Raw genomic sequence first — 23572 nt, 5'->3', positions numbered from 1 at the left:
ATCTAGAGACATATTTCTTTATGTTAACTTTTTTAGTTGTCTTATGGACAAGTTCAGACTATATTGGGTAGAGGCCAAGGATGCTGCCGAATATCCCACAACACAGAATAGCCCCACAATAAACATCATCAGTTTACTTCTGGTTTTTTGGAGTTTTTTGGTACTGGGGATCAAACTTGGGTCCTTGTGCATGCAAGGCAGGTGGTGGAACCACTGAGCTAAATCCCTGGCCCAGCATCATCAGTTTAAATTGTAAGGGATGTCAAAGTGGAAAGGCTCTGGTAAGCAAGCTTACTGACATGAGAGGTAGAAGAGGAGATTATGCTTATTAGAAGAGAACAGTCACCACAGAACCAGGAGCTCAAGAGACAAGGTATGTACTACAGGAACAGGGCAGCCTTAGGTGTGGGGAAAGTTTCCTCACATGGTCCCTCTGACATGGGTGTAACTGGGCTGGGGCAGCAGTATGAGAATGGTGAGAGCCTAAAAGGGATGAGGAGAACAAAAGTCAATCTTCATGTACCCCATTATTTTCCTCCAGTGTGAAGAATAGTGGACTGAAACATGGAGAGGGTGGAGTTACATGAGAAGCCTGGCTCTTTCCCTGGCAGAGCAGGAACCTCAGTTGCTGGTAACTGCTCCTCAGAGATGAGGACTGAGCTAAAGTAATATATGGGCTGTGGATTCCAAGCCTGGTTCAAGTCAGCTCACCCTAATTGGATGAACACTAATGGGAATTCTCTATTCTGCCGGAGATTCAGAAGCATATAAGAGATACACCTACTCCAGGAAATTAGGGGTCCACAATGAGAGGTATATATATGCCTCTCGGATACAGCAGAAAATGGCACCCTGGAAGCCCAAGGCCTGTGGGAGCAATAAGGATGCAGGAAAAAATGAAGAGGAAACATGCTTCTATACAGAATAGGCCTAGCCTATACAGAATCTGCTGGGAAGGGAAGGTGCCCACTGAATTCTCCTGATATTGTGTTTTCATAGCAAACACATAATTTTACTCGGGTTGCATATCTCTTTTGGGTGGCTTTCCAAGAGGCTAGAGGAGATTATAGAGAGCTAAAAGCCCTCCAGCCACTGCTAACCTCACCACTGAACTTCCTTGGAGAGCCTATCCACTGGGGCCAGCCATGAGCAATCAGAGTAACTTGTGAGATCCATATAAAAAAACGGAAAGAGGGTACCAGAGAATGAGATGAGGCTTTCGTGGAGAGCAAAGCACCCATCATTTTAGCTATCATAACTGTGGATCCCAGGTATCATTCCAGCAGTCAGAGAGGTGGCAAGGACTCTACAAGAGACATTGTACATATATGCACTGGCACAGACATATGCAGGTACACACACATGTGCATGTACACATAAAGCTTCATAGGATCTTTGCTGTGCCTGTACACCAAGTTAATATTTATGCTCTAACACATATATCCTCCTACTTTGAAAACAAGACAGAGTGTTACACTGCAATCGGGAAGCTAATACAAGCCAAGGGATGACTGGTTTTCCTACTGCTTCAATAAATGTGACTTCTAATACGAAAAGGTAAAGGGCCTTAACCTACATTCACAAAGTCCATATCACTGGGATATGGAAGTGTGCTTTCTCAAAGCACACTTCAGCTATCCCATTTTTGGTGTCTCATGTGACTCGGTGGCGGGGCTACCTTTTTTAAGAACACCAGTTGTGCATTGCAAAACTCCAGTGGTGCCTTTCAAGTTGTACAATGCAATGACTTCCTATAGTGGAGAGACTGTACAATGCAATGACTTCCTATAGTGGAGAAACCACAAGTTTGGAAGAATATAGACAGATTCAAGTCCCAGGACAGATGCATACAACCTGAGCAGATTTAGATACATCTTTTACTACTTGATGTCTCAGTTTCCTCATCTCTAAAATAGAGATGCTCTCTACCTCTCATAAGGGGCTCAAATAAGATCAAGTATGTGCAAATCTATTCTAAAATTTATAACATTATAGAAATATAGAGTCTTAATAATATAACTTCCACAACAGCCATCTACCAGCAAAGCTCTACTATTCATCAGTGAGCACCCAAATATTCTTAATGTCTCTCTGCTGTACTAATATCATCTAGATGTTCCTGGGTGGCACCAGCCTGAAGGTTCCAATGGAATCAAATAAACATTAACTGCATACTGGCCCCCATCATCCCACAGATTTCCTATTCATTTGGTACTTTTCCAGTGTATATTATGTGTGCTTAGTGGCAGTCTTTCATATTCTTTCATCCAGTCTCTTCATCACAGTCTGCTGTGTGAAATGAGGCCTCCTTTCCCAATCACAGCTTCTAGGTTTTCAAGAAGAACAGGACTGAGGACCCCAGTGTCTCCCATTGCATCCCTAGACACTGAACCTCCCCACAGAGACTGCATGGAGCCTTGAGATAACAAAGCTTCATGAAACAGGTGCCTCTCTCTTCAGCTTTGTTAGATTTTATCACCTGGATATGAAGAACTCACTGGATCCAAGTCTCACAACGTTTCTGTGTCCAGGTCTCCTTTATTTCCTAGAGACCCCAAATGTAGCTCCTGGTGTGGTCTGGGCTGGGAACTAGACACTGGTTCACTGTTTTGTGGTTCCTTCTCTGCATCTCTCTTTGCATATCCCTGTCCATGCCCTCAAACTCTTCTTTCCCCCTTCAGCCATAAAGGGTATCTCCATGCTTACCATCTATGACCAGTGGGTACAGTAGAAATTCTATTCCCACAGGTCCAATTTCTATGTATGTTTAGCCAAGACGCACTGCTACATTTGATTTATGGAGTTATAAATAAAAGAACTGCAGAGGTTTTAAATTTTGGAACCATCATGACCAACAACACCTTTGAGTATGAGAGGGTGAGAGTTTCAATATATTTTGTCACAGTGGTTTGTCATCATGATTCACACTTAGCAAACCTCCATTTAACACTGCATCAGCATAATATTTTAATCCAGCAAGCCAGTGGACTTTAGTCATTGTTCCAATGGTACATAAATAGATCTGTTCTCACTAGCTCAGAGATCAGCTTTTCCTGCTGTGATCAATTCTTGGGTTCTTGTCTCAAAGATGATAGACACATTCCCCTCCACTCTCCAGACCAAAAGTTCTGTTCATGGGTCTGGCTCCAGAGCCTCAGATCTAGCCTAATGTAAAGGCGTCTTTCCTAAGAATGAGTCACAGGCCTGAGTCCCCATCACAACACTGTAATCCATTTCTCTACAGGGAACTTGGGTTTTCTTTTGGGGCCTTGGTGGTCTCTCAGTGATATTTTTGTTAATGAAGAAATGTGTTCAAACAACACACTTTATGACCAGGCACTTTGTTATCAGAGTTAGAGATAAAGCTGGACACATGAAATTGCTCCCTGTGAAATCTGTAGGCTCAGCCAATAACCTACTAATAGCAAAATTTAGGGGATGCTTTTTAAATCATTCTACTAAATCTCTTCTAGCAGGGTTAAATCAGGGAAGCAAAAGATAGTAGTAGAAATACAAAAACTGGGTCCAAGCCCTTGTTTGTATCATATTAGCCCTCTGACCCTGAGAAAATTATTTAACATTTCTGAGATCAAATTTTCTTCTTCTGTAAAATAAGTGATGCATAATGTATTTCTAAAGAGGATCATAATGTATATAAATCTATTCATATACAATAGAGTTTTAATAACTAGTAGTATTATTACTCAAATTGACCAGCTTTTATTCTTAAATTCTTTCCTTGGGTATTATGACACATACTGTATTCCACAGTTCTCTTTCTTCCTCATTTTCTATCCCTTGTTCACTCACTCACCAATATTAATAAAATCCTTACTTTATTGGGCCAGGGATTTAGCTCAGTGGTTGTGCCACCTGCCTAGCAAGCTCAAGGACCTGAGTTCAATCCCCGGTACCAAAAAAAAAAAAAAAATCAATGAAATCCTTACTTTATGCCACATTTTAAAAATTTATTTGTTTATTTATTTATTTATTTATTGGTACCGGGGATTGAACTTGGGACCTTGCACTTGTGAGGCAGGCAGCGGAACCACTGAGCTAAATCCCTGGCCCTTATGCCACATTTTATTAGTCACTGGGGTTATAAAAATTAATACTACATGGTCGTAGTAGAGGAGCTCACTGCTAGTAGAGAGAAACACAAACATCAATTTTAACATAATAACTACTATAGGAGAGGCCTATATAACTGTGGCCTCAGCACAATGGCCTAATGTGTTGACAGGAAACTGGGAAGGTTTCTGGCTTGAGTTTACCATTAAAGATGGTACTAATTATTTCAGGCAAAAAAGGAAAGGTATCCTGATTGGGAAGAGTATCATGTACAGCATAAGGACAGTCACTTAGCAACATCAACAGACTCCACAGAAAATATGTTGGATGATACCATTTAAATAAGTCTAAGATCAAATTGTTGTTATTGTTGTCCAAAAACTTTGGGATATAAAGGTAATCACACAAGATCGAAGTTCTCCTTGACCATCACTAACAAATGCAGATCCCAAAATGGCAACAGGGTACTTGGATCTGGGAAGTGTGAGATATGAAACCATGCTAAAAACCTAGATCTCAACCTGCATGAGATAGTCCCACTGGACAAGGCACACTAAAGCTCAGACCAGCTGAAGAAAACCAGGTTTGATTTTCATCTCAAACACATACTGTCAATGAGTGGAATGATGGGGAAGAATCACTATAGGTTTAGATACAGTTATTTTTCTTTTTCATCTCACTCATATCTCACCTTCCAGAGGATATAATTAATATTGCTCAAGTCAAATTCATATATAATGTGACTTCCCCATTAGAACTTTTCTATCAAAATATGCCAACAATTTTCTAAGATTTCCCTTTTAACCATTGGAACATTAACAATGTAGTCCATGTTCTTATTGCAAAATTCACAAAGAGGCCAGGGACAGTAGTACATGCCTGTAATCCCAGCACTTGGGAGACTAAGACAGGAGGATCACAAGTTCCAGGCCAGCCTGGGTGATTTAATGAGACAGTTTCTCAAAATAGGGGTGTGGGGGATACCTCAGCGTAAAGCATATGTGAGGCCCTGGGTCCAATACCCAACACCAAAAAACATTTCTTTTAAATGAAAAAAAAAAATTTAAATGAGCTAGGGAGATGTAGCTCAGTTGAAAGTTCTAGGTTTAATCTGTAGTACCAGAAAAAAAATCAGAGGCACCTAATAGTGTGCTGTTTAAAAGACTTTGAAAATAAGTGATGGCACAGCACCATTTACATTGGCACCCTTGTAAATTGCTGATGACATTGAAGTTGATGTTCTTTTGAAAAGAAACTTGATAATCATGATGATGATGGTGCAATTCTTGGCTAATTCATTATGCAGTACTCCTTGTGCATGTATTAATCCGTACTTCTTCTCTCCATAACTCTACTATTACTATCTCTATTTGAGAAATGAGAAAGCTGGAACACAGAGAGTTAAGAAAACTTCCCCAAGATAACACAACTAGTAAACTGCAGAGCAGAGATCCAAACAAAAGCATTGACTCTAATATTAGAGACTATATTCTGAACTATGCATTACACTTTCTTTTATTGTATCAAACACTAATATCTTTCAACATACATAGTTGTTGTACTTTTGGGAGTCAATTCTCAACAATAACAAAAACCTTTCTAATCATAGGTAATGTTATATGCAAGATTTATGTCATAGTGTTATATGCCATGGGAAGTAAACCAATTGTCCAAAGACTAGGGAACAGGGAACAGTTAAGTAAATGATGTATATTCAAGCAGTTTGACTATGTCATACCATTAAAAATGATAGGTATAGCTTCCAGGTAAATAAGAAGGATTCAACACTTGTGCCCACTATTCATCTGTATATGACAGTGAGGGGATATTTTTAAGGCTTAAAGCCACAAAGATTGGAATGAAAGGAGAGGAAACAATAGAAATTTTAATTTCAAATCTTGAGAATTCATATGTTGTCAAGTAATGTATGACTTGAGATCTGAGAAAATTGAACCCTAAATTGGCAGTGGGGAAAGGCATAAATCACTCTAATTTATATCATAGTATTCTTCAAAGCTGCAGACATTGCTGATATCAATTTAAAAATGGATTGAAAGTGGAAACTAAATATGGGGAAGAAATTGAAACCATAAGCAATTTGATACCTCATTATCTCCTCTCCTATCCTGGAAACCAGGAGATTATCTATCTCTTGACCAGTCCCAGGAAAAGGCCAGAGGTTTGGTGCTGGAGAGTTTAAGATAGATAACCTCTGGTCTGGAAGAGTGAAAGGGTCTCAATTACATGGCTCTTTCAAGAGCACTTGAAACAGATGACCACCTTCTCTTCCTTGAAACAGCTTTCCAGTTGGATTGGAGAGAGTGTTCTCTCCTGGTTCTATACCTTCCTCATAGGGTTCTATTTCATGCTGGAGTACCTCGGGATTCCATTCTTGTAGTGCTTCTCCATCTACATTATTGCCTAAGCTATCTTACTTAACCTCTCTCTTGAATTTAAATTTCCAGCCTCTTCCCTAAATACTTGACTCCTAGATCTACCTGCTACACATAAAGAACATAGTGTCTCAGACTTAACCATGTAAGCCAAACCTGCTTCTTCCACAATCTTTCCCATCTCAGAAAATGGCAATTCCATTCTCTCAGGTGTTCAGGCCAAGAGTCTTGAAGTCATCCTTGTTTTCTTCCATTCTCTGTTACCTTCTAACCAACAGATTAGTAAATCTAGAAAATATCTGGAATTTAACAATATCTCAGCACCAAATTTGTTAACAACCTGGCCCAAGACATTATCACAACATAACTAGATTATTATAATTGCCTCCTAACTGAACTCCCTGCCTTGCCATTATTCCCCCACAGTCTCATCTCACACAGCAATTTGAATAGCTCTTGTCCCTCTTATTCTCTAGGTTAATAGGCTACAGATATACCCTTCTTCATCTTCTCTAAAGATATCAGGCACATTCCCAGTTCCTGTGCTTGGGAAGCTCTTTCTTTAAATAGCCACCTGACTTACTCATTTGTATCCTTAAGAACTTGTTTAATGACATCTTCTCAGGAAGGTCTTCTTGGATCATTCTGTTTCAGATAGCCTCCCACTCCCACCCTAGGTCTGTCTTTCATTCTTCCCTATTCTGTTTTTTCATACATTTATCACTTTCAGAAAAACTGTATTTCTCTAACATCTCTCTATCTATCTATCTATCTATCTACTGTCAGTCCTAAAGGCAGGCCTTTTTATGTTTTATTCACTCCTATCTCTCTAGTGCTTAAAACATGTCTGACACAAAACAGGCACTCAGTCAAAAGTGAATGAAAAAAAGCAGCCTAGTTGAAGTAGAACTAGGAGGATATTTTTGTATGGGAAGTTGAAAATCTTGCTACACTTTTCAATCCCAGCCCAAAAAATGTTCACAGGCAGGACTTTGACTGCCAGGTAGGAAATTGAAATATCATTTTCTGAAGAATTTGACAGCTCAAGGAAAAAGAATGAAAAGGATTGACACTAAACTCCTTTGAAAATTTATACAGTTCACCTATAGAGATAACACAACTAGGCCCTCAGCCTGGAACTAAGGGGTTTCTTGAACATGGGACTTTCAGTGCTGAAACTGGGATAGTCCTAGGCAAATCAGAGTGGTTGGTCACCAAACCATAATCAACAATCCCCACCTACATGCTCAGAGTTCCCAATCACTCAGTGATAATCAAACTTACTCAGTTATGATCAAGATTACCAGACATGTTTGAAATAGTAAAAGGTCCAAAGGGGTAGGATTGGTGGGAGGGGAAGGGGAAAGGAAAGGAAAAACTATGAGAAAAGAAAAAAAATGGAAGGGAAGTCTATGTAAATAGGGAAGAGTGGAGCAGGTAAAGGGCACACAGGTAATGGGTAAAAAAAAACCCCAAGACACATCATGTACATGTACAAGCACCCAATGATAAATGTAAACATACTGTATACCTAAAATGTGCCAATAAAAGAATTTAAGGGAAAAAAAAGATTACCAGACATGTGAGCAAAGTCATTAGCTTGTAGGACTGAAACCAAAATAAATACTCATCAAAAAAGCAACGGGAGAAAACAAAGACTATACATGGAAAAGGAAAAACTTCATTGATATCCTCAGAGAGATAAGCCAATATTATATCATGAAAAGGAAAAAGAAGTTGAAGGCCAAATGTAAGAAAATTATAAAAACGATTTAGGAGACGTAAGAATTCTAGTAAGAGAGAGCAGGAAAAAGAATAGGGAAGAGGAATTATTAACAAAATAATTCACGAAAATTTCCCAGAGATGAAAGAGTTGAATTTTAAGACTGAAAGAGTCTTCTCAATGGCCACGACATTAAGAGAAATTAGATATGAGGCAGGTCTGTGCACACCCTACCGAGGTCCTGAGTCCCGCAGAAGACACCGAATCACCCCGCTGCAGACAGGCAGCCACCTGGTTCCATACTACAAAGACGTGGGGGACACCAGAACACCAGACCAAGGTACTGAGTCCCGCTGCTCCCGGGCCAGAGGTAGGGGCTTCTGAGCAGTCATCCCACTGCTCCTGGTCCAGAGGAAAGGGCTTCCCAGCCACCATCCCTCCTGCTGCTCCCAGCCCGCAGGAAAGGGCTTTTGGGTCACCAACACTACTGCTGGTTGCGGCCCCTGTCCCACGTCTCCCAGCTCAGAGGAGGTAATCTGTGCAGGCACTAACAGCCCCCCCGCCCCAGTCAAAATGAGAAAACACATAAATAAGTCTCAAAACCAGACTTCCAGATCACCTACAGCAACCCCAAAGGGAAATGAGATGGAACACTCTGATACTCAACCACCTGGACCCACTGAACTGGCAACAAAAGGGGATCTGGAAAAAATGAAATCAGAAATAATTTCTCACATAACAGGAGAAATTGTGCCCCTAGTGCAAGACATGATTAATAAATCTAGAGAGGAGCTCAGGAACATGATGGAATCCCAACATAAGAAACAAATGGAATCCATAAAACAGGTGCAAATAGATTTCCAGGACATGAAAAACTCCACTGAAAGTCTACACAGCAGAATGAGCCAATGTGAGGACAGAATTTCAGAAACAGAAGATAAAATTGCAATTAGTGACCAGGAAAAGAAAAATTGCTTCAAACTTATAAGGGAACATGAGAAATCAATCCAGCAGCTGCTAGATGATGCAAAGAAGAATAACATAAGACTGATTGGGTCAATGAAGAAACAGGAGAGAGTGGAGATGACATAAAAGATCTCTTCACAGAAATAATGGCAGAAAACTTCCCAAGCAGGGGAAAAGAGCTTGACATACAGATAAGTGAGGCATGTAGGACTCCAAATAGCCTTGATCAAAAAAAATCCACACATAGGCATATAATTGTTAAGATTCCAGAAACACAACAGAAGAACAAAGTTCTACAAGCAGTCAGAGAAAAGAAAGAAATCATATTCAAAGGAGAGCCCAACAGAATCACAGCAGACTTCACAACACAAACCATCAAGGCAAGAAGAGCTTGGAGTGACATATTCCAAGCCCTAAAAGAAAATAGCCTCCAACCCAGATTGATGTACCCTGCAAAACTATCTTTCAAAATGGATGGAGAAATAAGATACTTTCATGACAAAGAGCACCTTAGGAACTTCGTGAATACCAAACCACCACTCCAAAGAATTTCACACAATATCCTAGGAACAGACATTGAGGATCACAACCCCAGGAAGCAAAGCAGAATGAACCCATCTGGTATGACACGAAATTAAATGTAAAGGGGGAGAACCCAACAAAAAGAAAAAGTCATGGCAATGACAAGTCAATATGTTTCAGTTATAACCATCAACATTAATGGTCTCAATTCACCAATCAAAAGAAATAGACTGACAGAATGGGTCAAGAAGCAAAATCCAACAATATGCTGCATACAAGAAACACACTTCATTCAAAAGGAAACTCATAGACTGAAAGTTAAAGGGTGGAAAACAATACTGCATGTGACAGGAACCTGAAAAAAAGCAGGAGTAGCTATCCTCTTGGCAGATCAACTAGATTTCAAACCAACACTGATTAAGAGAGACAAAGAAGGACACTAAATCCTTGCAAAGGGAAGAACCAAAGAGGAAGAGATGACAATCATAAATATCTATGCACCAAATACTAGTGCACCCAACTATATAAAACAAATACTAACAGACATGAAAAGTCACATATGCACTAATACAATTGTATTGGGGGACCTCAACACCTCACTGTCACAAATAGATAGATCAGCTAGACTAAAAATAAGTAATGAAATACTAGAACTCAATCAAACTCTTGAACAAATGAACTTAACAGATGTTTACAGAGTTGTCCCCTGTATATTATCAGACCACAGTGCGATGAAATTGGAGATCCATAGCAAAAGAAACTCAAAAAATTTCATAAACCGTGGAAATTGAACAACACACTTCTGAATAACCAGTGGGTCACAGAGGAAATTAAAGAAGGAATCAGACAGTTCCTTTAATTAAATGACAATGACAATACAACATATCGGAATCTATGGGACACAATGAAAGCAGCCTTATGAGGGAAATTCATAGTAGTGAATATGCATATTAGGAAAACAGAATGAGCCCAATTAAAGAACCTGATGCTGAACCTCAAGCTTCTAGAAAAAGAAGAGCAGGACAACCCCAAAGCTCATACAAGGGAGGAAATTATAAAGATTAGAGGAGAAATCAATGCAATGGAGGCTAAGAGAATGATACAAAATATCAATGAAGCCAAGAGTTGGTTCTTCAAAAGAATCAACAAGATTGACAAACCCTTAGCCAACTTTGTCAGAAAAAGGAAACAAAAGGCCCAAATCCATGCAATTAGGAATGAAAAGGGTGAAATGACAACAGACCCAGCAGAAATCCAGAGGATCATCAACACCTACTTCCAGAACCTATACACCAATAAGATGGACAACACAGAAGAAATGGACAGATTCCTAGATACATATGAATTTCCAAAGTTGAACGAAGAAGACCTAAAAATTCTGAACAACCCAATATCAACCAATGAAATTGAAAAGGTAATTAAAAACTTATCAACTAAGAAAAGCCCGGGCCCTGATGGCTTCACTGATGAATTCTACAAGACATTTAGAGAGGAACTGCTGCCACTACTCTTTCAACTCTTCAATGAAATTGAAAGGGAACCAATACTCCCAAATTCATTCCTGGAAGCAAGCATCACCTTGATCCCCAAAGCACAGAAAGACCCAACTGAAAAAGAGAACTATAGGCCAATCTCACTAATGAACACAGATGGAAAAATCCTTAAAAAGATAATGGCAAACAGAATGCAGAAGATCATCAAGAAGATCATACACCCTGATCAAGTGGGATTCATCCCAGGGATGCAGGGATGGTTCAATATATGAAAATCAATCAGTGTAATACACTATATCAATACAGTCAAGGACAAAAACCATATGATTATCTCCATAGATGCAGAAAAAGCATTTGACAATATCCAACATGCATTTATGATAAAAACCCTACAAAAAATTGGCATAGATAGTCTCTACCTCAAACTGATAGAAGCCATCTATGAAAAACCAACAGCCAATATCATACTAAATGGTCCAAAACTGAAATCCTTCACACTCAAATTAGGATCAAGACAAGGATGTCCACTATCACCACTCTTGTTCCATATAGTTTTGGAAACATTAGCCACGACAATTAGAAAAGAGAAAGAAATAAAAGGAATAAAGATAGGAAATAAAGAAGTCAAATTGTCATTATTTGCAGATGACATGATACTCTATATAGAAGACCCCAAGAATTCCACCAAAAGTCTTCTAGACTTCATAACCAAATTCAGTCAAGTAGCTGGTTACAAGGTCAGCACACAAAAATCAATAGCTTTCCTCCACACCAATGACAGACTCACTTAGAGAGAAATAGGGCAAATAATTCCTTTCACAATAGCAGCCAAAAAACTGAAATACCTAGGAATCAACCTAATGAAAGAAATCAAAGACCTCTTCTCTGAAAACTATGGCACTCTGAAAAGAGAGATTGAAGATGATATCCGAAAATGGACAGACATCTCCTGCTCCTGGGTAGGAAGGATTAATATAGTGAAAATGGCCATACTTCCAAAACTGCTATATAGATTTAATGCAATTCCAATTGTGATCCCAGCAGCATACTTCATAGACCTCGAGAAAACAATCCAAAAATTCATTTGGAACAAGAAGAGACCCAGAATAGCAAAAGCCATTCTAGGTAACAGAGACATGGCAGGGGGTATCACAATCCCCAACCTGCAACTATGCTACAAAGCTACTCTGATAAAAACAGCAAGGTACTGCCAAAGAAACAGACCTGAGGACCAGTGGAACAGATTAGAAGATGCAGAAACAACGCCAGACACACTCAGCCACCTCATCTTCGACAATGGAGCCAAACACCCTCACTGGAGGAAAGATAGCCTCTTTAATAAATGGTGCTGGAAAAATTGGGCTTCAACTTGCCAAAGATTAAAACTAGACCTGTATCTCTCACCATGCACTAAACTAAAATCAAAATGGATTAAAGATCTAAATATTAAAATAGAAACTCTGAACCAGTTGGAACAGAGGTTAGGTAGAACCCTTGAAGACATCAGTGTAGGAAAAGATTTTATGAACAAAACCTCAGTTGCTCGTGAACTAGCACAAACAATCAACAAGTGGGATCTCTTCTTATTAAAAGGCTTCTGCACAACAAGAGAAACCACCAGCAGTGTGAAGAGACAACCCACAATGTGGGAAAAAATCTTCACCTGCTTTTCCTCAGACAAAGGTCTACTATCTTGAATCTATAAAGAACTTAAAATGATCCCAAATTTAAAGACCCAATCCAAAAATGGGCATCTGAAATGAACAGACATTTCTCAGACAAAGAAGTAGAAATAGCAAATAAATACATGAAAAAATGTTCAACATCACTGGTCATTCGAGAGATGCAAATGGAAACAATGCTCAGATTCCACCTCACTCCAGAAAGAATGGCTGCTGTCATGAAATCAACCAATAACAAATGCTGGTGGGGCTGTGGGGAAAGAGGAACCCTGCTCCACTGCTGGTGGGAGTGTAGACTGGTGCAAGCACTGTGGAAATCAGTATGGAGATACCTCAAAGAACTAGGACTGGAAGTCCCATTTGACCCTGCTATTCCACTGCTGGGGATCTTCCCAAAAGAATTAGAAGAATCATACCACAGTGATATATGTGTGCCCATGTTCACAGCAGCACAGTTTGTAATAGCTAAAACTTGGAAACAGCCCAAATGCCCATCAACTGGAGACTGGATAAAGAAAATGTGTTTTTTTTATAAAATGGAGTACTACTCAGTCATAAGAAATGAGAAATTAGAGACATTTATAGCTAACTGGATGCACATTGAGGCGAAACTCTTAAGTGAAATAAATAGGACACAGATGTGTACATACCGAATAGTTTCTCTGGTGTGAGAAACTGAAAGTGTAAATAAGGACTAAAATGTATAATAGGTAATATGAAATAAGAAGAAAAGGGGCAAAGGGGAAGGAAGTGGGAGGGCTAGGGGAAAGGATAGAAGGAAATGGGATTAATATGAGAAAATGGAAAAATAGGAACAAAATCTCTGTAAATAGGGAGTAATGGAGGGGTTGAAGGGGGGCCTGGGCAAGGGTGAAAAATAAGAACCAAGAGAGACTATGTAAGGGTGCAAATTTCCAATGATGAATGTCATTATATTGTATGCCTAAAATGTACCAATGATTAGAATGGATAACCGAAAATGTAATATAGGAAGAAAAGGTCCAAAGGCGTAGGGGTCGTGGGAGGGGCAGGGGAAAGGAAAGAAAGGAAAGGAAAAATGCTGAGAAATGGAAAAAATGGAAATAAAGTCTTTGTAAATAGGGAAGGGTAGAGGGGGTGAAGGGAGGGCTAGGAATGGGGATCAAGTATGTTAATTAGAGTTATGGAGGTCAAAAGCAAGAAATTCAACTTTTTTTTTTTTTAAGACAGAATCTTGCTGAGTAGTTCAGGCTGGCCTTGCACTCACTTTTCAGTCCAGGCTAGCCTCAAACTAATGGCAATCTTCCTGCCTCAGCCTCCTGAGTTCTGGAATTACAGGCCTGTACCACCATGCCTGGTTCAAGAGACTTGACTTTTGTGGGGAGATGGACATTGCAGGCCAATGGCAAGGGAATAGGAAGCAAAGAAATACTATCTAAACCTTGTAGAACTACTTGACTCTAAAACATCTGCCACTAAAATTAGCTAATTTTTTATTAAGTAAAATTTTTTTTAAACGCCACAATTTTTATTAAAATGTAATAGTATCAAAACTATTTAATAAATTTATATTTGATGTAACTAAGATAAACAAAGGACAAAATTAAAATATATATAGTAAAGAAACATGTGAACTGTTGGTTACCATATATATTTAATAGGTTACCATTACCCAAAGGAACTATATTAATGGCTAAGCAGAGATTGCATAGATATACAAATATGTTACTTTAAAACTTGTTTTTAAGATCTGTAAGCAGAAGTCTTACTGATTCTTTAAACCTTAAAACCCGTAATTATTAACATAATATTAATAATCCTGAAACAGGACAGAGAATATAAGAATGGTCTAAGGGTCTGAGCAATAGCCAAATTAAAATGCTACAAACAGGCAGCTCACATGAAATCTGCAGAGAATTTGAAGGACTCTCTTGGAGTTCTTTATAAAACAAATAGTAAACAAGTTTTAACAGAAATATAGAAATCAGAAAATATACATCAATAAACTTAAAGAACAGAAAACCAAGCTATTAAGTTAAAAATTTTAGAATTAAAAAAATCTGAGAATTAGTATCACTGAAAAAACTATACTTAATATTGAGAAATATATTTTAAGTAATATTAAAAATAATTTTGGAACATAATTATAGAGACCTACTGTTCCAAGAATATTAAAGTTGCCATGAATTTCCTAACAACCAGAGTTTTTGTATATCTTGGAATGCATTTATGTTACAGAAAGATTTAAGGGCAGCAGCCAATTGATCTGATGAGATTTTCTTGGTCATAATTGCCCCATAAGCTTAAGATCAAGAGCCAAAGCCGCCAGTGGGAAGTATACTCAATGTGGTGGGCCTTGAGGCCATGTCTGGCCAAATCAGCAGCAGCTTTATGGAAGGCCAGCCATGTAAGAAGGGAATCTCCCCAAAATATGATTTATTGAGGCCACAACCTAGAGCCGGTCCCACAGTCAAATTATTCACATTCTTTGGAAAGACAGAACAAGCATCAGTTGTGTTCATCGAAGGGGGACACTGTACAGGTGCACCCTGGACATTCTTTGAAATCTCTAGGCTGCTTCTGCATTCAGAAAGATGTTCAGAAGTTGGGATACAAACAGAAACTTTGTCTGTTACAATGTGGCAAGTGTGAGTTTCGTGTTGACTTAAGTGTTTGGCCATATTATCTAATCCAGAAACATCAGCTAGGAAATCACAATTAAGGCACACTAGAGTAATGCCCCTGAGATCTTCTGAATGCATCTTAAATATACAAACCTTTTACTTGGACAGTTACTATGAAAGCTCATCATGTGATTTACATAGGCTTTGCTACAGCTAGTGTTGTATCTGCAAAAACTACAGTGGATGTATGTAGGAAAATGGTTTGCAAAATCTTTTATTTCAGAACAATACTGAATGCACTTGTGAACGCCCCGACGATATCTTAAGTTCCTCAGTGCTGTATTAACTTTACCCTTTTTATTGCTATTAGCCAATGTGCTTTGTTTCTTTTGCACATTAGAGGTTTTTGATTTGTATTTAGATTTATTTCCATTAGGCTTACTTCCATTAGATTTACTGGCATTGGATTTGGGTGTATTAGGTTTACTTGTGTTTAATTTTGTGGGATTTTTTGCAGTTATATTTTTTGTCCTTGGAGGTGAGAGCTGAAGGGTAGAAGTGCTTGCACTAAAGAAGGTGTAAGTGAAGATCCTGATTGAAGAGGTGCAACTGAAGCTCGAATGGTAACTTTTGTTCCAGGAGGCAATCCTTGTAGTTGTTTAGGTTTTACAAATGTTCGATGACGTTGGGTCATGTGATCCATTTTTTCCTTGCATGTCAAAAATTGCAGCCTGCATTTTGTACAACGATGTATTCCTTTTTTCTGATGCTTCATATAATGATGCATATAGGGTGTTGCAATTTTAATAACTTTGAGACAAAATGGACACAGCAAGTTCTTAGTGTTTTCATGAGATGTCCTAAAATGAGCATCTACATCAGAAAATGATGATGATCTATAATTGCAAACCTGGCAGATATATGGCATTTCACCAGGTTTATGATTGTCCTTCATATGTTGTAAAATAACATGTTCTGTTTCAAATGATAATTCACAGATTTTACAAATGGTAGAAAATTCATGGGGGATGTGAATACTTTCAATGTGGCACTGCAGCTGAAAGGGTGTGGGGAACTGGCAGTAGCAATGCTGGCAGGTGGTGTGGTTTTTCCCAGCTCTCACTGCTCTGCTTTTCGAGTTCCAAATGGTGTTTCATGTGGTTCATGAACCGAATATTATTTTTTAGAATTTTCAGGCAACTGAGGCATTTAAAGGTTGTGTGAGTCTTCTATTCTTCCTGGACATCTCCTTCATGCTTTCCATAATAAAAGTCATTAACTAACATGATCAATTTTCCTTTCTCTGAATCAACAGACTTATTTACTGTGTTTGAAAATTCTGTTTTAGCCAGTCCTAAAAAATTATTTATCATGTCTGGACAACAATACTTCATATGATTTTTCAGAGGATCCAAAAGATTGAAATGAATATTGCACTTTGGACAAGCTCTTAGAAAAGGTGTTCCATTTTTAGACTGATTTGATGAGGTATTTGCACCTTTTGATGGCATAGCCTGGGAAGATGTCTGGGAAGGTGAGTTAATTGAAGGGAACACAGCTGAGGAATCTGTTCCAGAAACACTTTCACTGGGCTTAGGCTTTTTTGGATTAACACTGTTTCCTTCAGAAGCTGAAGGACATTTTGATATAAACGAACTTTCATTCACACCTGCTATAGAAAGTGCTGGTCCCCCTTGGTAAGGTGATAATCCTGTATCCTGGGTCAAATCAAACAGTAACTCTGAAGAATTATTAGATACAGCTTGTGATGGATTTGTTATATAACCAGGTTTAGAAAAAAGGCTGAACAATAACAGAGCTATTTGAAGGTCTAGATTCAGGATGAAAATTTACTGGCGAGGCAGACACTGGATTTGATGTTGAGTTCGTGTAGTGTTGACTTGTAGGCTTGAATGCAGTCGTAACACCTCAACTGAGTGCGCCATTCTTTATTCCCCTTGAATACAAGCCAGGGTTAACTCTATTCAAAATATTTGAAATTGCTGGTTTTGAACTTGCTATCTCCCCAACAAAGATTGGATCATCATCATCATCATCATCATCATCATCATCATCATCATCATCATCTTCTTTTACTTTCTTCTGCCATGGTTCCAGCTCTTCTTCCTCACATTCCATAAAGAGTTCTGCCATTTTTGAATTATGTTAATTGAAAAAGAGACCAATGACTAATATTTGACTTAAAATCTTGTATTTTAGCTGGGTATGGTGGCACATGGCTGTATTGTCACCATTCAGGAGGCTGAGACAGGAGGATCACCATGAGTTTGAGGCCAGCCTGAACTACATAGGGAGACCCTGTAATGGCATTATGTTAGGCCATCACAAAGCACACAGCCCTCCAGCCGGGGCCTCGCCGGCCCACTCCTCCCTGCGTGGGTACAGATGCCCCATGCGGGTCCCTAGCCAAGGCCAAGGGGCAGCTTCTGTACTCATATGCTCCGTCTCACTTTTACGTATAAGGGCACTAAGAGACGTCAAGTCCTTAAGATTCAGACTTCAACCCGTGAGTGGAGCGGGTCGACCTCAAGGCAGCCCTGAGGAGGAGGAGGAAGGGGAGGAGCGTGTGGCTGAGGCAGCGGCTCTGTCGCGGAGTGGCACCTGGGCCAGGAAGGCCTTAAGTAAAATTTTTAAAAGAAAAATTGAACACATCTAAATATGAAGTATTATGTAAGTAGGGAAAAGTACACACATCATAACTTCAAGGTGAACACACCATATAACAGCACCCAAATAGAAGAACAGAACTTTACCAATACCTAGAAAGGCCCTTTAGTGGCTCTCACCAACATCCCATTAAAGATATCCAGTATCCTCACCTGTAATACCATAAATCAGGATTCCCTGACTTTGAAATTTGTATAAATGAAATAATATATGTACACTCTTTTTTTCACTTTATTTGCTAGCATGTTTGAAGGTTCAGCTATGTTGTTTTGTGCAGCAAGACTTTCAGTATCATGGTGTAATATTCCATTTAATTAAAAATCCACTTATTTTTTATCTATTTTCTGTTGATGGACCTCTGATTTATTTCCATGTTGAGCATTTGTGTACATATATGATTTTAATAAAAATTAAAATTATCAGGCAACAACATGGAGATATGTATTGGGTATGAAACAGTAGGATATAAAATTGTATGTATCCCATGACTGCAACTGTTTGTAAATTCATTCAATAACAACAAAAATGCTTAGTAGCTTAGCATCTACAATGAACGAAGTACTGTTCTAGGCACTTAGGTACTGAAGTTTCAATAGTAAATGCAATTGTGGCCTCAATCTTTCAGGGTCTTACAAGGAAGGAGGAAAAAAGAGAGAGAGAGAGAGAGAGAGAATATTACATGCCTGATCAGTATTTCAAAGTAGAATTGTAATGATCTAATCTAACTTCCTGCAACATTTATATTGAGAACTGAAAGTAGAGAAGTGGTTAACTAGGTGAAGGGGCAGAGAGGAACTGGAAGGAAAAGCATGCCAAGGAGAAGGTACAGAGCACACAAAAGGTCTAAGGACAGAACACACTGTGTACAAAAACCTGTGTCAAGCCCAGTATGCCTGAGGCATAGGAAATGAGGAAGAGAGGGCTGCAGGACTCAGCTATGTTTAATGGCTAGGCAAGCTAATACTGAGAGGGACTCACTGAGTTTAGGACACTGAGGTCAGTGGCGACTTTACAAGGGCAATTTCAATAATATAGTGAGGACAGAATCCAGACTAGGGTCAGTTAGGAATGAGTAGAAGGTAAGGACAACAGTATTAAAATTCACAGAGGTCACATGGAAGACGCCGAATCACCCCGCTGCAGACAGGCAGGTCTGCCCAGGCCCTACCGAGGTCCCCAGTCCTGGGGAACATGCCGAATCAGCCCACTGCACACAGGCAGGTCTGTGCACACCCTACCGAGGTCCTGAGTCCCACGGAAGACACCGAATCACCCTGCTTCAGACAGGCAGCCACGTAGTTCCACACTACAAAGACTCAGAGGACACCAGACAACCAGAAAAAAGGAACTGAATCCTGCTGTTCCCGGCCAAGAGGTAGGGGCTTCTGAGCTGTCATCCCACTGCTCCTGGCCCAGGGGAAGGGGCTTCCCAGTCGCCATCCCTCTCACTGCTCCCAGCCTAGAGGAAAGGGCTTTTGGTCCACCTTCTGTCCCACTGTTCCTGGCCCAGAGGAGGGGGCTTCCAGGCCACCATCCCTCCAACCACTCCTGGCCCAGAGGGAGGGGCTTCTGAGCCACCATCTCACTGCTCCTGGTCCAGAAGAATGGGCTTCTGGGCCACCATCCCTGCTGCTGCTCCCAGCCCACAGAAAAGGGCTTCTGGGTCACCATCCCTACCGCTACGCCTGGCCCCTGTCCCACCTCAACCAGCTCAGAGGAGGTAATCTGTGCAGGTGCTAACAGCCCCCCACCCCACTTGAAATGAGAAAACACATAAATAAGTCTCAAAACCAGACTTCCAGATCACCTACAGCAACCCCAAAGGGAAATGAGATGGAACACTCTGATACTCAACCACCTGGACCCACTGAACTGGCAACAAAAGGGGATCTGGAAAAAATGAAATCAGAAATAATTTCTCACATAACAGGAGAAATTGTGCCCCTAGTGCAAGACATGATTAATAAATCTAGAGAGGAGCTCAGGAACATGATGGAATCCCAACATAAGAAACAAATGGAATCCATAAAACAGGTGCAAATAGATTTCCAGGACATGAAAAACTCCACTGAAAGTCTACACAGCAGAATGAGCCAGTGTGAGGACAGAATTTCAGAAACAGAAGATAAGATTGCAATTAGTGACCAGGAAAAGAAAAATTGCTTCAAACTTATAAGGGAACATGAGAAATCAATCCAGCAGCTGCTAGATGATGCAAAGAAGAATAACATAAGACTGATTGGAGTCAATGAAGAAACAGGAGAGAGTGGAGATGACATAAAAAAATCTCTTCACAGAAATAATGGCAGAAAACTTCCCAAGCAGGAGAAAAGAGCTTGACATACAGATAAGTGAGGCATATAGGACTCCAAATAGCCTTGATCAAAAAAAATCTACACATAGGCATATAATTGCTAAGATTCCAGAAACACAAGAGGAGAACAAAGTTCTCCAAGCAGTCAGAGAAAAGAAACAAACCACATACAAAGAAAAGCCCATCACAATCACAGCAGACTTCTCAACACAAACCATCAAGGCAAGAAGAGCTTGGAGTGACATATTCCAAGCCCTAAAAGAAAACAGCCTCCAACCCAGATTGATGTACCCTGCAAAACTATCTTTCAAAAGTGATGGAGAAATAAGATACTTTCATGACAAAGAGCACCTTAGGAACTTTGTGAATACCAAGCCAGCACTCCAAAGAATTTCACACAATATCCTAGGAACAGACATTGAGGATCACAACCCCAGGAAGCAAAGCAGAATGAACCCATCTGGCATGACAAGAAATTAAATGTAAAGGGGAAAAACCCAACAAAAAGAAAAAGTCATGGCAATGACAAGTCAATACATTTCAGTTATAACCATCAACGTTAATGGTCTCAATTCACCAATCAAAAGAAATAGACTGGCAGAATGGGTCAAGAAGCAAAATCCAACAATATGCTTCATACAAGAAACACACTTCATTCAAATGGAAACTCATAGACTGAAAGTTAAAGGGTGGAAAACAATACTGCATGTGACAGGAACCTGAAAAAAAGCAGGAGTAGCTATCCTCTTGGCAGATCAACTAGATTTCAAACCAACACTGATTAAGAGAGATGAAGAAGGACACTACATCCTTATAAAGGTAAGAACCCAAGAGGAAGAGATGACAATCATAAATATCTATGCACCAAACACTAGTGCACCCAACTATATAAAACAAATACTAACAGACATGAAAAGTCATGTATGCACTAATGCAATTGTAGTGGGGGACCTCAACACCCCACTGTCACAAATAGATAGATCAGCTAGACTAAAAATAAGTAATGAAATACTAGAACTCAATCGAACTCTTGAACAAATGAACTTAACAGATGTTTACAGAATCTTCCACCCCACAAAATCAGAATACACATTCTTCTCAGCTGCACATGGGTCATTCTCAAAAATAGACCACATACTCACACATAGAACATGTTTAAGTAAGTGCAAAGAAATTGAAGCTATCCCCTGTATATTATCAGACCATAGTGCAATGAAATTGGAGATCCATAGCAAAAGAAACTCTAAAAATTTCATAAACACGTGGAAATTGAACAACACACTTCTGAATAACCAATGGGTCACAGAGAAAATTAAAGAAGAAATCAGACAGTTCCTTTAATTAAATGACAATGACAATACAACATATCAGAATCTATGGGACACAATGAAAGCAGTCTTATGAGGGAAATTCATAGCAGTGAATACACATATTAGGAAAACAGAATGAGCCCAATTAAAGAACCTGATGCTGAACCTCAAGCTTCTAGAAAAAGAAGAGCAGGACAACCCCAAAGCTCATACAAGGGAGGAAATTATAAAGATCAGAGGAGAAATCAATGCAATGGAGGCTAAGAGAATGATACAAAATATCAATGAAGCCAAGAGTTGGTTCTTCAAAAGAATCAACAAAATTGACAAACCCTTAGCCAACCTTGTCAGAAAAAGGAAACAAAGGGCCCAAATCCATGCAATTAGGAATGAAAAGGGTGAAATGACAACAGACCCAGCAGAAATCCAGAGGATCATCAACACCTACTTCCAGAACCTATACACCAATAAGATGGACAACACAGAAAAAATGGACAGATTCCTAGATACATATGAATTTCCAAAGTTGAACGAAGAAGACCTAAAAATTCTGAACACCTCAATATCAACCAATGAAATTGAAAAGGTAATTAAAAACTTATCAGCTAAGAAAAGCCCGGGCCCTGATGGCTTCACTGATGAATTCTACAAGACATTTAGAGAGGAACTGCTGCCACTACTCTTTAAACTCTTCAGTGAAATTGAAAGGGAAGCAATACTCCCAAATTCATTCCTGGAAGCAAGCATCCCCTTGATCCCCAAAGCAGAGAAAGACCCAACTGAAAAGGAGAACTATAGGCCAATCTCACTAATGAACATAGAGGCAAAACTGCTTAATAAGATATTGGCAAACAGGACGCAGAAGATCATCAAGAAGATCATACACCCTGATCAAGTGGGATTCATCCCAGGGATGCAGGGATGGTTCAATATATGAAAATCAATCAATGTAATACACTATATCAATACGCTCAAGGACAAAAACCATATCACTATCTCCATAGATGCAGAAAAAGCATTTGACAAAATCCAACATGCATTTATGATTAAAAACCCTACAAAAAATTGGAATAGATGGTCTCTACCTCAAACTGATAGAAGCCATCTATGAAAAACCAACAGCCAATATCCTACTAAATGGTCAAAAACTGAAATCCTTCACACTTAAATCAGGAACAAGACAAGGATGTCCACTGTCACCACTCTTGTTTAATATAGTTCTGGAAACATTAGCCACGACAATTAGAAAAGAGAAAGAAATAAAAGGAATAAAGATAGGAAATGAAGAAGTCAAATTGTCTTTATTTGCAGATGACATGCTACTCTATATAGAAGACCCCAAGAACTCCACCAAAAGTCTTCTAGACTTAATAACCAAATACAGTCAAGTAGCTGGTTACAAGGTCAACACACAAAAATCAATAGCTTTCCTCTACACCAATGACAGACTCACTGAGAGAGAAATAGGGCAAATAATTCCTTTCACAATAGCATCCAAAAAACTGAAATACCTAGGAATCAACCTAATGAAAGAAATCAAAGACCTCTTCTCTGAAAACTATGGCACTCTGAAAAGAGAGATTGAAGATGATATCCGAAAATGGACAGACATCTCCTGCTCCTGGGTAGGAAGGATTAATATAGTGAAAATGGCCATACTTCCAAAACTGCTATATAGATTTAATGCAATTCCAATTGTGATCCCAGCAGCATACTTCATAGACCTCGAGAAAACAATCCAAAAATTCATTTGGAACAAGAAGAGACCCAGAATAGCAAAAGCCATTCTAGGTAACAGAGACATGGC

General features: G+C 39.3%; 1 protein-coding gene and 1 pseudogene across 1 annotated transcript in view; both read right to left on the bottom strand.

The window, feature by feature from the left end:
• The window catches only part of LOC147822277 (uncharacterized), a 246524-nt gene that overhangs the window by 100879 nt on the left and 122073 nt on the right, over positions 1 to 23572 (bottom strand). The window lies entirely within an intron of this gene.
• Positions 15309 to 17619, bottom strand: LOC101698717 (zinc finger protein 280D pseudogene; annotated as a pseudogene).

Source organism: Heterocephalus glaber, unplaced genomic scaffold (assembly GCF_053883595.1).
Source record: "Heterocephalus glaber isolate CG9 unplaced genomic scaffold, H.glaber_assembly_v1.0 deba00001666, whole genome shotgun sequence".
Lineage (NCBI taxonomy): Eukaryota > Metazoa > Chordata > Mammalia > Rodentia > Bathyergidae > Heterocephalus > Heterocephalus glaber.
The sequence above is the reverse complement of the archived record's forward strand: the minus strand, read 5'-3'. Positions and strand labels throughout refer to the sequence as shown.